This window comes from Arachis ipaensis, chromosome B9 (genome assembly GCF_059453495.1).
Source record: "Arachis ipaensis isolate K30076 ecotype BB chromosome B9, ASM5945349v1, whole genome shotgun sequence".
In the NCBI taxonomy this organism is placed as follows: Eukaryota; Viridiplantae; Streptophyta; class Magnoliopsida; order Fabales; family Fabaceae; genus Arachis; species Arachis ipaensis.
In genome coordinates, this window is record NC_142444.1 from 30,439,704 (window position 1) to 30,452,203 (window position 12,500).

Below are 12,500 nucleotides of genomic sequence, written 5' to 3' on the forward strand. Positions count from 1 at the left end.
GCTCCTTGAGTACTTGTTTGTTTATCTTAACCTACAGGTTTCCTTTTAAAGTATCTGAAGCACACTAGAATGAGTGAAGTGCATGCTTCTTTTGTGTAATTGTGACATAACTTTCTTTGCTAGTGTGTGTGTTCTAAACCGCGCAACTTAGAATTCACACACTTGTTTCCTTTATGTCACAAACTTATTCACTTACTTCATTTTAGTGATTACCACTTCATTCCAACAATCTATGCTTCCTTGCTTTTGCATCCACTCATCTTACTATTCTATTTTCTATCTTTCATGGGTGAGTCATCTTTAGCAACAACAGAAGTGGAAGAAAGAATACCCAGTAGCCGATTGACCCACCAGCTGAAGGTGGCAATCCGTATAGTCGCCGTACCCCCTTGGTCACCTCTAAAAGCGCCGAAAACAGTGCAAACCTTTAAGTGTGGGGAGGTCGTCTGACCAATCGGCAATCTTGGATAAAACAATTCTAATCCCAAATACTTTCACATTTTATTTTTTCTTAGTTTGTATATATTTTAGAGCTTTAATTGCATTCTTCTTAGTTTGTTGCATTTCTTTTCATATATACATATATAATAAGCTTAGTTAAAATAATAAAATTTTTCAAAAAAAAATATTCTTAATAGGGCATTGATATCCTAATTTTATGAGCTCTAAATATTTTTATATATGTTTAAACTTTAAACTATCATGCCACATGTAGTCTTTTTTTGCTTATAAAATTACCTTTTACTTTTTATTAGATTTTTTGGATGTTTAAGGAAATAACATCAAATTACATTTGAACATATTTTTTGCTTCATACCGAATAATAACCCCCACAATTTACAAATTATAATGTTACCTATTCTTTGCATCATCTTAACTAATAGCTACTAAATCTTATCATATAGATATTGTGGAATCCACTTTCATCAAATTAAATAATAAATTTGAAACTTCAGAACAATGAAACACTAAATGAAGAACAAAGCTATATGTTGGGTATGACTTTTCAGTATTAACTTCAAACATCATCGGAAACTAAACTCAAATTTTTTACACAAATAAAATGAAATACTATAACTTAAATCAAAATACAGCATTATTTTTTTTCCTAGAATCTTCCTTTTCTTTTACTTATTATGCAAATCAAACTATATTATTATAGCTGCAACAAACTGTAAAAGGAAGAACAACATAGGCAAAATAATCCCAAAGGCATGACTAGTACTATTAGTTGTTACGATCACCCTGCCAACTCCAAACAATGTCATTCAATGAAGGCCTAACTTCTTCCTCACAGAATTTGACATACTCCAAGGTATCCCCAGAAGACTTCGAGAACTCCACCACCGCCACCTCTGGTGCCACCTCAAACACGTCCACCGTCATGGCCAGTCTCCCTTTCCTCCCTTCCCTCTCCGCTTCCATCCTCACAACAAACCCCTTCTTCCTAGCCACTCTGAAATTCAATTTCTTCGACATAGCCTCTATCTTTCCCACCACTACTTGAGTTGAAAGCTTTGATATAAACACTGAAGGTGATCTCTTCCTTGTCTCAAACAAACTCCTTAGATCAAAACCATGCGACAGCGAGAAAATGATCTTGAAAGCATAGTAAAACTCCTTAGCAGAACTACTCTGCTTCAAATCATCCTTATTCAACTCTTGATTGTTATACACATGTCATCCTTTAAGTATATTAATATCTTTTGTAATATAGTAGATTAGTTTGGTAGAACTTTTAGCGGATATTAATTCCTTTAATCTTGGGTAGTGTACAAATTGTAAGAGATAACTGCATTAATAATAAATTTTTAAATGAAATTAATATCAGTAAGGTATATAAAAGTTTGTTAATTAAAATTAATTTGCATGTCATAATAATTATATTATTTTTCAGATTTTTATCTATTCTAATATGGTTAAAAAGTATATATATATATATATATATTAAATCACTTATCAAATAGTAAATAATTTTTTAAATTTAGATTGTTCTTTGACTATGAAAGTGCCTAGTGTTATAGAAGCTCGATATAATGCAGTGGATCTAGTAGTAAAAAAATCACAATTTCATTACAAAATTTACTAAACAATTAGAGGGTTGTTATGAAACGATAAGTAGTAATATTTTAAAGTGGGTGAGCAAAGATAGTTGTTTTTTTTTTTAAATAAATGAGCTCAACACACAAAGTGGAGCAAACAAGTAAAGATAAATTGGACTAGACAACAGAAATCATAACCATATAGCACTTATTAAGCAAAAATATATTCCCTTGTCATCTTCGGTATTGCCATCAACAACAAAAGGGATTATTATGCCTCCACTCTTGGTAACTAAGACTAGACGAATTAATGATATCTTCTACCCTAGTTCTTTTATTCTGAAATATTCTCCTATTCCTTTCGATCCATACGTTCCAAACTACTACAAAGAAACATGTGAACCATTTTTTGCGATCCTCCTTGCTACACATTGCTCCTGTCCAGCTTTGAAAATGTTCCTTCAAAATACCGGGAATGGACCATGTCTATCTAAATAAGCTAGCCATGCGCACCAGCAGTGGCGGAGCTTAGTTCAGACAAGGGGGGGCCATGGCCCCCCCAAACTTTTTATAAAAAATTTAGTAGTACTTTTTCAGAAGATAAAAAATAGTTCAATTGACTTAAATACTTTACTATGACTTAAAGTATCTAATAAATTCAATAAACAACACTCTCTCTATCTTTAAGTTCAAATATAAAAAATAGATATTTTTATTTATTTAATTTAATATTATTTTATATTTTACTATTTATTTAATTTAATTTTTTATATAATAAAAAATAATAGAATATTCAATAAGTATTAATATTATTGTATTTGTATAAATTGATAAAAAAAATTCAATAAATATTATAAATTTTAATATTTGTCCTTCTAACTTCTTCTTTACATATTTTACAAATTTTTATATAAAATAATAATGAAAAATCAAAGAATTGATACATTTTTTAAGAGAAAGACTAATATTTAAGAAGGAGAACATATAACTTTTACAATATCAACACCTGTAGATAGTTCTTCTACTTTAATAAATCACAAAGAAAGTGAGATATAACTTTCAAAAGTTCAAAAAATTACATCTGATGACTTTAACTGACGCATGAGCAAGTAGAGTTAGTAGGTTAATTATATTAGTTAATTGTAATAAGGGAATATAAGTCCCATATTGTTTAGGATAGTGAACTTTGTGTTATATTTTAGTCCCACATCGTCCGAGTCATGAAGGCTTTTCCTTCCCCTACTAGTATAAATAACTCATGTACCTTTTATTTATGAAATTGAGTTGAAGTTGATTTTCGAATATGAAATAAGCTGTGTGTTTATTTTTCTCTAGACTCTTTGAGAGTAAGAGGTGCATCCTTGGCTTGGCCGACCAATGTGAGTTTATGGCTATTTTCACCATAGTGGGGTTACTAACCTCGCCAAGATTGGTGAATGTAAACTATGTCACCATAGTGGGGTTGTTAACCTCGCTAAGATTGGTATTCCAAGCGACGTTAACCTCGCCAAGATTGGTATCCCAAGCAACGTCCCGGCGTCAGTTTGGTATCAGAGCAAGGTCGGTCCTTGTGGCCTTCACCTTGCTTTAGTGGAATTTTATTTGATTTGTGGGTGTAGGTTTTTGGCATGGATTCGCCAATGAAATCTTTTTGGTGTGGATAGTAGAGTTAGTAGGTTAATTATATTAGTTAATTGTAATAAGGGAATACAAGTCCCATATTGTTTAAGATAGTGAATTTTGTGTTATGAATTAGTCCCACATCGTCCAAGTTATGAAGGCTTTTCCTTCTCCCACTAGTATAAATAACTCATGTACCTTTTATTTATGAAATAGAGTTGAAGTTGATTTTTGAATATGAAATAAGCTGTGTGCTTATTTTCCTCTAGGCTCTTTGAGAGTAAGAGGTGCATCCTTGGCTTGGCCAACTAAGATGGGTTTATGGCTATTTTCACCATAGTGGGGTTGCTAACCTCGCCAAGATTGGTGAATCTAAACTATGTCACCATAGTGGGGTTGTTAACCTCGCCAAGATTGGTGATCCAAGCGACGTCCTGGCGTCATTAACCTTAACTTTTTGGAACGAGATCTTGAAAAAACGGCTTTAAATTTGGCAATATCACCCAAACCAGAGAGATGAGATTAGACGAGCTTATCTTAAATGGGGTTCATATTAAAAATATTTTGACAATTATTTTCTATCTGGCCCCCCCAAAATTTTGTTTCAAGTTCCGCCACTGCGCACCATACCTACCAAGTAAATTCACATCCAATAAACAAGTGATGAACATATTCCACATCCTTATTACATAGTACACACAAATTATCCTCCTGGCTAATTATCCCATGCCGACATAATCTTTCTTTTGCATTCACTCTGCCAATCAAGACGAACCACACAAACAGCTCCACTCTTGGAGGAACTAAGCCTTTTCAAATAGTCTTGGTGAAACTATAACTTGTTACGTCATCTGAAAGCATTTCCTCTTGCAACACCTGCACAAATGAGTTAATAGAAAATACACCTTATCTGTCAAACTTCCACACAACCCTATCCTCTCTGTCGGCTGCTAGATTAACTAGCCTCAAAGTGTTATGTAATTCACTCACAATTTTCAACTCCTATTGGAATAGCTCACGCCTCCATTAAAAGTTCCAAACCCAATCCAACCCATCCCAAAACCCACAATCCCCTATGACAGATCCTTTCTGCATTGAAGATAATTGTGTTACAGAAAATATGTGCCTATTTGTAAGAAAATGACAACCGAACACAATTAATATAGCAAGTATCAATTTTACCAAATATTATTATTAGTTTGATGGTTTTTATTTATTGCAGTAAAAATCTTGTTTTACTGCAATAAATAAAAAATATTAAACTAATAATAATATCTGATAAAGTTGATATATGTTTGTTAATTATGTTTAGTTATCATTTTCTTACAAACGGACGCATGTCTTCGGTAACACAACAATTTTCACTAATCGACTTTAAAATATTACTGGTTATAGTTACATAGCAACCCTTGTAATATAGTTCAGTATCCCAAGATGTAATATAATATAGGCTTTTTGGATTTTCTTTCATGACTCTGTTTGTTCATTAATCAAATAATTGTTTAGTAAATCCTATAGTAAAATAGTGATATTTTTACTACTGAATTTAACTACTATATTATACCGAACCGTTATAACACTAGTAATTTTCATAGCCCAACAACAACCTAAATTTAAAAAATCATTTAATATTTAATAAGTGATTCAATATATATATATACTATATTAAAATAAAAAATTTTGAAAATAATATAATTATTATGACATGCTAATTAATTCCAATTAACAAACTTTTATATATCCCAATAATATTAACTTCATTTAAAAGTTTACTATTAATACAATTATTTTCTTTCCTTTGTACACCACTCAAAATTAAAAGAATTAATACCCGCTAAAAATTCTTCATAATTAAGACACCATATTACAAAATATTATAATACATAAGATGATATGTATATGATAAATTAATCGTTTATGTTCCACACGGTGTTATCAGCATACTTAGGGATGGCAAAATATCTCGAGATGCGGGAATTCCTGCGGGGACTGCCCCAAATAGGGATCCAACTATGAAAAATTTTTTCTGTGGAAATACAGATGGGAGAAAAAAATTTTTCCGAGGCAGGCGCGGGAACCCGAGCGAGATCCACGCCCCGTCCCTGCTAATCCTCGAAACCCAAAACTCTTAATCCTCATTTGCATAACCCTTCTTCAATTTAGAGATCCTTAACACTGTCCGTACTCGATACTCCATCCAACTTCTCTACAGCCACCCCTTTGCCACTCTCCCTTCTCACTGCATCGTCACACTTCACCATGCCATCACCCTCACTGCGTCCAGCTCTCTATTTGTGGTGTTTCTTTCCGTAACTCTGCAGTCGTGTCCATTCTCCCCCTGTTGTCGCGTCTCTCACCTCGTCCACTGCTCTGTCCTCTGGCTCGCCGTTATGTCCCCTCACTGCGTCATTTCGAAAGAAGTTACCATCTTGTCATTTAGACTTTTTGTATAAAATCTTGCTATTTTTGTATAGGATAGATACTTTTAGCTCTATTCATATGAAAATTAATAAGTAGTTAGAACTATCAGATGGATGGGGAATGGGTCTCCCCGGGGAATGGGAATGGAGAGCAATATTCCCCCACGACAGGGAACATGGAGCAAATCTAGGGACGGGGATGGGGAGCAGGGAGGCATCCCCCGCCCCCGTCCTGTCCCGTTGACACCCCTCATACCATATGCCCATGTTTTGCACAACCATTAGTATCAAATAATTCCACAAACAAATACTAAACAGTTGAGTTCATGCATTTTGTTATGTTGATTTTTCGTGTGGATACCAAAACTAGAAGACTCATCCACCAAATATGGTATATTACAAAACCATACTAAAACTATGCCCTAATTTTTTAATCAATAAAAGAAATTATGTCCTAATTATTCAACTAAAAGAAGAAATCAGTCAATTTTGTGATTCAATCATAGCCTAATATAGCCAAACCAGTAACAACAAATTAAGACATTAAATAATTGAAAAAAATAAAAAAAAATATGATGAACCTGCACGCCGTTGTTCCGGCAAACAAAGAAGCCAAAATCGGAGACCTTAAGCTCTTCATTCTCATCAAGAAGCAGATTCTAGGGCTTGAGATCTCTGTGAGTGACGCCGCGGCTATGGCAGAAATCAATGGCCGATATCAACTGCTGAAAATACTTTCTACTTTCTAGCTACATTTTCCTTCAGCTTCACTTTCTCCCCTTTCTTGAACAATTCCCCTCCCTTAACATACTCCATAACCAAGAATATCTTCTCCTTCGTCGCCATAACTTTCTTCAGCTTCACTATGTTGGGATGCCTCACCAGCCTCGCTCATAACCAAAACATCTCTCTTAATCTGCTCTATCAGCCTCTCCTTCTTCAACTATCCTTCTTTATCACCTTAATTGCCACACTTTCACTTGTCGCTAGGTTCCTCCCGTAGTATACCTTCGCAAAGTTCCCCTACCCTAACACGCATCCCATCTCGTACTTCTCGAAGATCACTATCCTAGAACTGTTTGATAACTTGATCTCCATCTCATTTTTCAGATCCATTGGATGAAATTTTCAGAGAAAGAAAAGGAAAACAAAGAAAGCTAGTAAGATTACTAGTTGTGAAGGCTAATTGTATGGCCAAGAGACGAGGGAGAATGTGGAATAATGAAGATTGGAGAGGTTTATTCCTTTGAGGAATATAGTGTCTGAGAGACACACAACGTTTCAGAGAAACGATTCAGAAGGGTTGAAGAAGAGAAGAGAAGATAAGGGTGTGGATTTTTGGTTAGTGTTCTGTGCGAACGTGGCCGAGCTGTGATAACTCCTTGTAGGATGACGCTGTCAAGATGTGAGAGCTATACATCGGCCAAGCTGGAATACCGCGGTGAAAATACCTGCAAAAAATACTCCGACGCTCAAGTAAGAAAGAATTCTCGATAATGATACTATAAAGTAAACAAGAGTGAACTTGTGTGACCTGTTTATTCTGAGCTTACTTATTCGTTTATATAGAGGTTTTAGTGTGTTGGTTTTGATCTTATCCGAGATTCTTGGTTTGACTGATAACGCTGTTTGTTTTGGTAACGGCTGTGGAGAATCGTTGACTCACATTATTACTGTTAGTAGGACCGAGCTTTACGTCTTTCTGGCCGAGATATAGTGGGACCGAGCTTTAGTGGTGCACCCTTGGCCATATGATGAGGAGCAATAATGGGCCTTCTTTGATGGTTTGGATATTGAAACGGTTATTAGTAATTGAAACCGTTTCCAATTGGCTTCATTAGCTAGTGTTGTTTGTCAAACTGCAGTTTTTTCTCTGGAATAGGAAAAAGCGTTTCATCTGTCGAATTTTCAGAAAATGAGCAAGAAAGGTTTGTGTTGACAAAAAATTTCCAGTGTCATTTTCCTTCTTCTTCTTTTTGTTTTTTAAGAATGGAAAAACCAAGAGTGATTGCTAAAGAAAGTGACCCATGCAGTTGGGTTGATGAGAGAGTTAGAAAATGTTCTTCTCATTTTAATGACGCTGAGTCGGTGAAGATGCTGGGTTCGGGTGTGTGGGTAAGAGAAGGTAGTTAAATTAGAATAGAGTTACCTTGTGGAGGAGATGATCGGGTGTGTGACAAGGTGAGTGATTGGTCATATTTCTATTGTTATAGCTGTTTATTGACCGAATTGGGTGTTAGGTTTCCGTTTACAAAATTCGAGTGTGGGGTTCTTTATTGGTTAAATTGTGCTCTGTCTCAGTTGCACCTAACTTATGGGGGTTTGTTAGAGCTTTTCAGGTGTTAATGGAAGTTCTAGAGTATCCTCCCTCGCTTAGGTTATTTTTTTCCCTTTTCCAGACTAAGGGGGTGAGACGGGAGTTGTGGGTAAATCTGAGTAGCCATCCAGGTCGTTCTGCATTTGTATTGTATAAGTCATCCTTTAAGGATTTTAAAAATATGTTTGTGAAGGTCAAAAGTGTGGTTGAAAATGTCCCTTTTTATGTAAATGAATTCCTAGAGGAGAGGTTTCCTCTTTCCTAATCTCCAGAGCCGGTCCAAGTTTTAGATATGGATGATAGGACCCCTGATGATAATGTCGTCTTAGATTTTCTATTAGAGATGTTGGAGTCTAAAGAGTTGTTATCTGTTGCTGAATTGTTGAAGTAGGAGTCCCTTAAAGAGGTCATTTTGGATCACCTAGGTAACTTGCTTTGATGGTGTGCTTTTCTTTATGTTCTTCTCCCTTTATTGACTTTTTTTTTGCAGCTGAGAAGGTTCCTACTATTACTACTGCAAGGTTGAAATCCTTTTTCAGCCAGAGAAAGAAAGGTGAGAAGCAAGGGTCTACTACCAATGTGAACAAAGGTGCTGGTGCCATGCAGTCTGAGGTTAATGTGGGTCGGAAGCGAAAAAAGAGTCCGGCTAAGGGGAAAGGTGCGGAAGTTGTTGAAACCAAGGATGACAGTTCTGAGAATCTTCAACTTGTTGAATCTGCTTATGAATCTCAAAAGAGATTACACGAGTATCGTCATGATGACCATTCAAGGTCACTGTGGTCCTGGCTTTTTCCGTTCATGACGCTTGCTGATGAGCTTTGCCGATTTCCTGAAGATGTCAAGATGATTGATGAGGTTGGGCGCGCAGGGACCAGCCGTTTTCTTCATGTATTTTCTCTCTCTCTTTCTTTTTTTATTCTCTTCTTCTTCTTTTTTAGGTAATTGGTGCTCGAATCATAGCCATAGGTTGCACACAGGAGCTCGCCTTGGAGAAAGAGAACAAGGAGTCAGCTAGTGTGGCCGAGTTGTCCACAGCTGTGGAAGAGAAAGAGAAAGTTATTAATGAGCTTTCTTTCTCTCTAAAACAAAAAGAGACAGAGCTCATTGAGGAAAAATGCCTTCAGGTTTCTTCTGCTGAACAGATGAAGACTGTTAAGACTGAGAACGGTCAATTGGTTGCTGGGGTGAAGGAGCTTGAGGGCAAGGTTTACGAGACTTTTGTTCAAGGGTTTGATCGAGCAATCTCTCAAGTGAGGGCTTTGTTTTCTGAATTTGATGTGGGCAAGCTCGATACCACCAAGGTGGTTGTTAATGGCGAGTTGGTTGAAAAGGATGTGATGGCTAAGAAGGATAGTGAGGGTTCGAGTATTGGCGACAAAATAGAATACTTTTTCCTGTTTTTTTCTTGTGTTAAGATGTTTGCTTATTTTGTAGTTTATGATAATTGTTTTGAACAAATTTGTCAAGTATGGTGATCTGCTGTTTTGAACAATGTACCAAGTATGAAGCTCGGTGTTTGGAATATTTTGGTGGATATTTTTGATAATACATGTATGATTTGGCTGTTTGATCGTATGCTATAATAGCTTGTAGAAATGATTAATAGAACAGACCGTGTTGCATTGTGGCTTCAAATGACAAGTTGGGCGTCCGACCTCATTAAAACCCTCCTTAGGTAAAACCCTTATTAGGGAAAAAACTTCTAAGGGGGAAAAAGAGTACCTTCATCCGCTTATTGACAAGTTTATGATCTATACAACTTTAATGAAGAAACATTCCAGTTTCCTGGCAATTGCTCACCTTTGAGTGATTGTAGTTGACAAGCCCCTATTCCGAGAACTTTTATAACTCGGAATGGTCCTTCCCTATTAGCTGCGAGCTTGCCGTGTGCTGGAGGTCGTCGTGCCTCTTCTGTTTTTCGGAGGACAATGTCTCCTTTGTAAAATGCTCGAGGCACCACTTTCTTGTTGTCTTTCTTTTCAATGAGTTACTTTATTGCTCTCTGTTTCATTGCTGCGATCTCTCGTTCTTCCTCGAGGAGGTCTAATTCGGCCGATCTTGTGCTGGTATTGTGACTTTGACTGTATAGCTCGGCTTTTAAAGTCAGGGTGCCGATTTCAAAAGGTATTAGTGCTTCCATTCCATAACCCAATCTGAAAGGAGTTTCCCCTATGGTGGTTTATATGGTTGTATTATAGCTCCATGGTATTTCTGGGACAAACTTTGCCCATTCTCCTTTTGCATCAATGAGCTTCTTTTTCATTGCCTGCAGAATTATTCTGTTAGCAGCTTCAGCCTGTCCATTTGTCTGTGGGTGTTCGACCAAGCTAAAATGATGTTGGATATTAAAGTTTGTTACGAATGAAGCAAGTTTGTTATCTGTAAATTATCTATCATTATCAAATACTATTTCCTTAGGTATTCCATACCTACATATGATATTTTTTCATATGAAAGATCATACCTTTTCGGCTGTTATTTGTGCTAATGGTTGTGCTTCTATCCATTTTGAAGAGTAGTCTATTGAAATAAGAGAAATTTTACCTGACCTGGAGCTCTTGGGAATGGGCCGAGGATATCCAATCCCCACCTATAGAAAGGCCAACATACCTCCATGCTGTGTAATACTTCGACAGGCTTCAGTGAAACAGCTGCATGTTTTTGACAATTGTCGCACGCTTTGACTTTTGTTATACAGTCTCTTTTCATTGTCGGCCAATAGTATCCTATTCGGATAATTTTGGCTACTAATGATCGTCCTCCTATGTGATTGCCACACACATCCTCGTGAACTTTGGCCATAACCTCATTGGCCTCATCTCTCCCGAGGCATTTTAGGAGTGGTTACAAAAAACTGCGTTTGTATAAGTCATTTGCCACAATCATATAAAAGCTTGCCTTTTGCCTAAAAAGTTGGGGATTCGGTTCATTCTTTGGGAAGATTCCTGCATTAATGTACTCAAGGAAAGGCATTCTCTAGTTGTTTATCTGGGTAATACTCAATATGCATAATGATTCAATACTAGGTTTTTCTAATTCAAGTTGTGTTAGAGTTGAGGTGTGTGCATTTGCCTTGGTGGCGGTTAGTTTAGATAATATGTCTGCTCTAGTGTTCTGTTCCCTATGCACATGCATAATAATAAACTCATCAAATTTTGAAATGAGACCCTTTGCCATGAGCCAATACTACTCTAGTGGAGGGTTTTTTACCTGGAAATCACCTTTGATTTATTGAACTACCAACAAGGAATCGTAGTAGACTGTTATCCGAGATATTTGGAAATTGAGGGCAAGCTTTAGACCTGCTATCAAGGCCTTATATTCGGCTTGATTGTTACTTGTCGAGAAATGGAATTGGAGTGATTACTTGGCCACCACCGTTTCTCCTTCCTTAAGTATTGTTCCGGCTCCGCTTCCCTCACAATTTGAGGCCCCATCTATGCGTAATTTCTAAACCCTTTTTTTGTGTTGTTTGTTAACGGTGAGCTCGGAAACAAAATCTGCCAAAATTTGCAATCTTAAAACCGGTCTTGATTGGTACTGAATATCGAACTTGGAGAGCTCGATAGTCCACTTAATTAGTCGTCTAGCTAGTTCAGGTTTTGTCAATATTTGTCGAATGAGTTGATCTATTCTGACTATTATTGTGTGGCTTTGGAAATAATGTCTCAGTCATCTTGCGGTGGTAACCAGTGCAAAGGCCAGTTGCTCTATCCTGGGATATCTTTTCTCTGTTGGCTGTAACACTCTACTGATGAAGTATACGGACTTTTGTGTTTTTCCTGTTTCAACAACTAGAATGGATCTTATAGCATGGTTAGATATTGATAGATATAAATATAATGGTTTAGCTGCCTCTGGTCTTTGGAGTATCGGAGGTGATGATAAGAGCTATTTTAGTTCGGCAAAGGAATTTTCGCACTCTTCGGTCCATCAAAATTTTTTGTTCTTAGAAATTGTCTGGAAAACATGGTATGATCGATTTGCTACTACGGGCAGGAAACGTGACAATGCGGCCACTTTTCCTGGTAGTTGTTGGACTTCTTTTATTGTCTTTGGGCTTGCCATGTTTAGTATAGCATCACATTTTTCTGGGTTTAC

The 12,500-nt window shown here is 36.5% G+C and overlaps 1 pseudogene; it reads right to left on the reverse strand.

Annotated features, from left to right (window-relative positions):
• Nucleotides 1-1,227: 1,227 nt before the first annotated feature.
• Nucleotides 1,228-7,198, reverse strand: LOC107615296 (CBL-interacting serine/threonine-protein kinase 5 pseudogene; annotated as a pseudogene).
• Between the last annotated feature and the right edge of the window lie 5,302 nt (nt 7,199-12,500).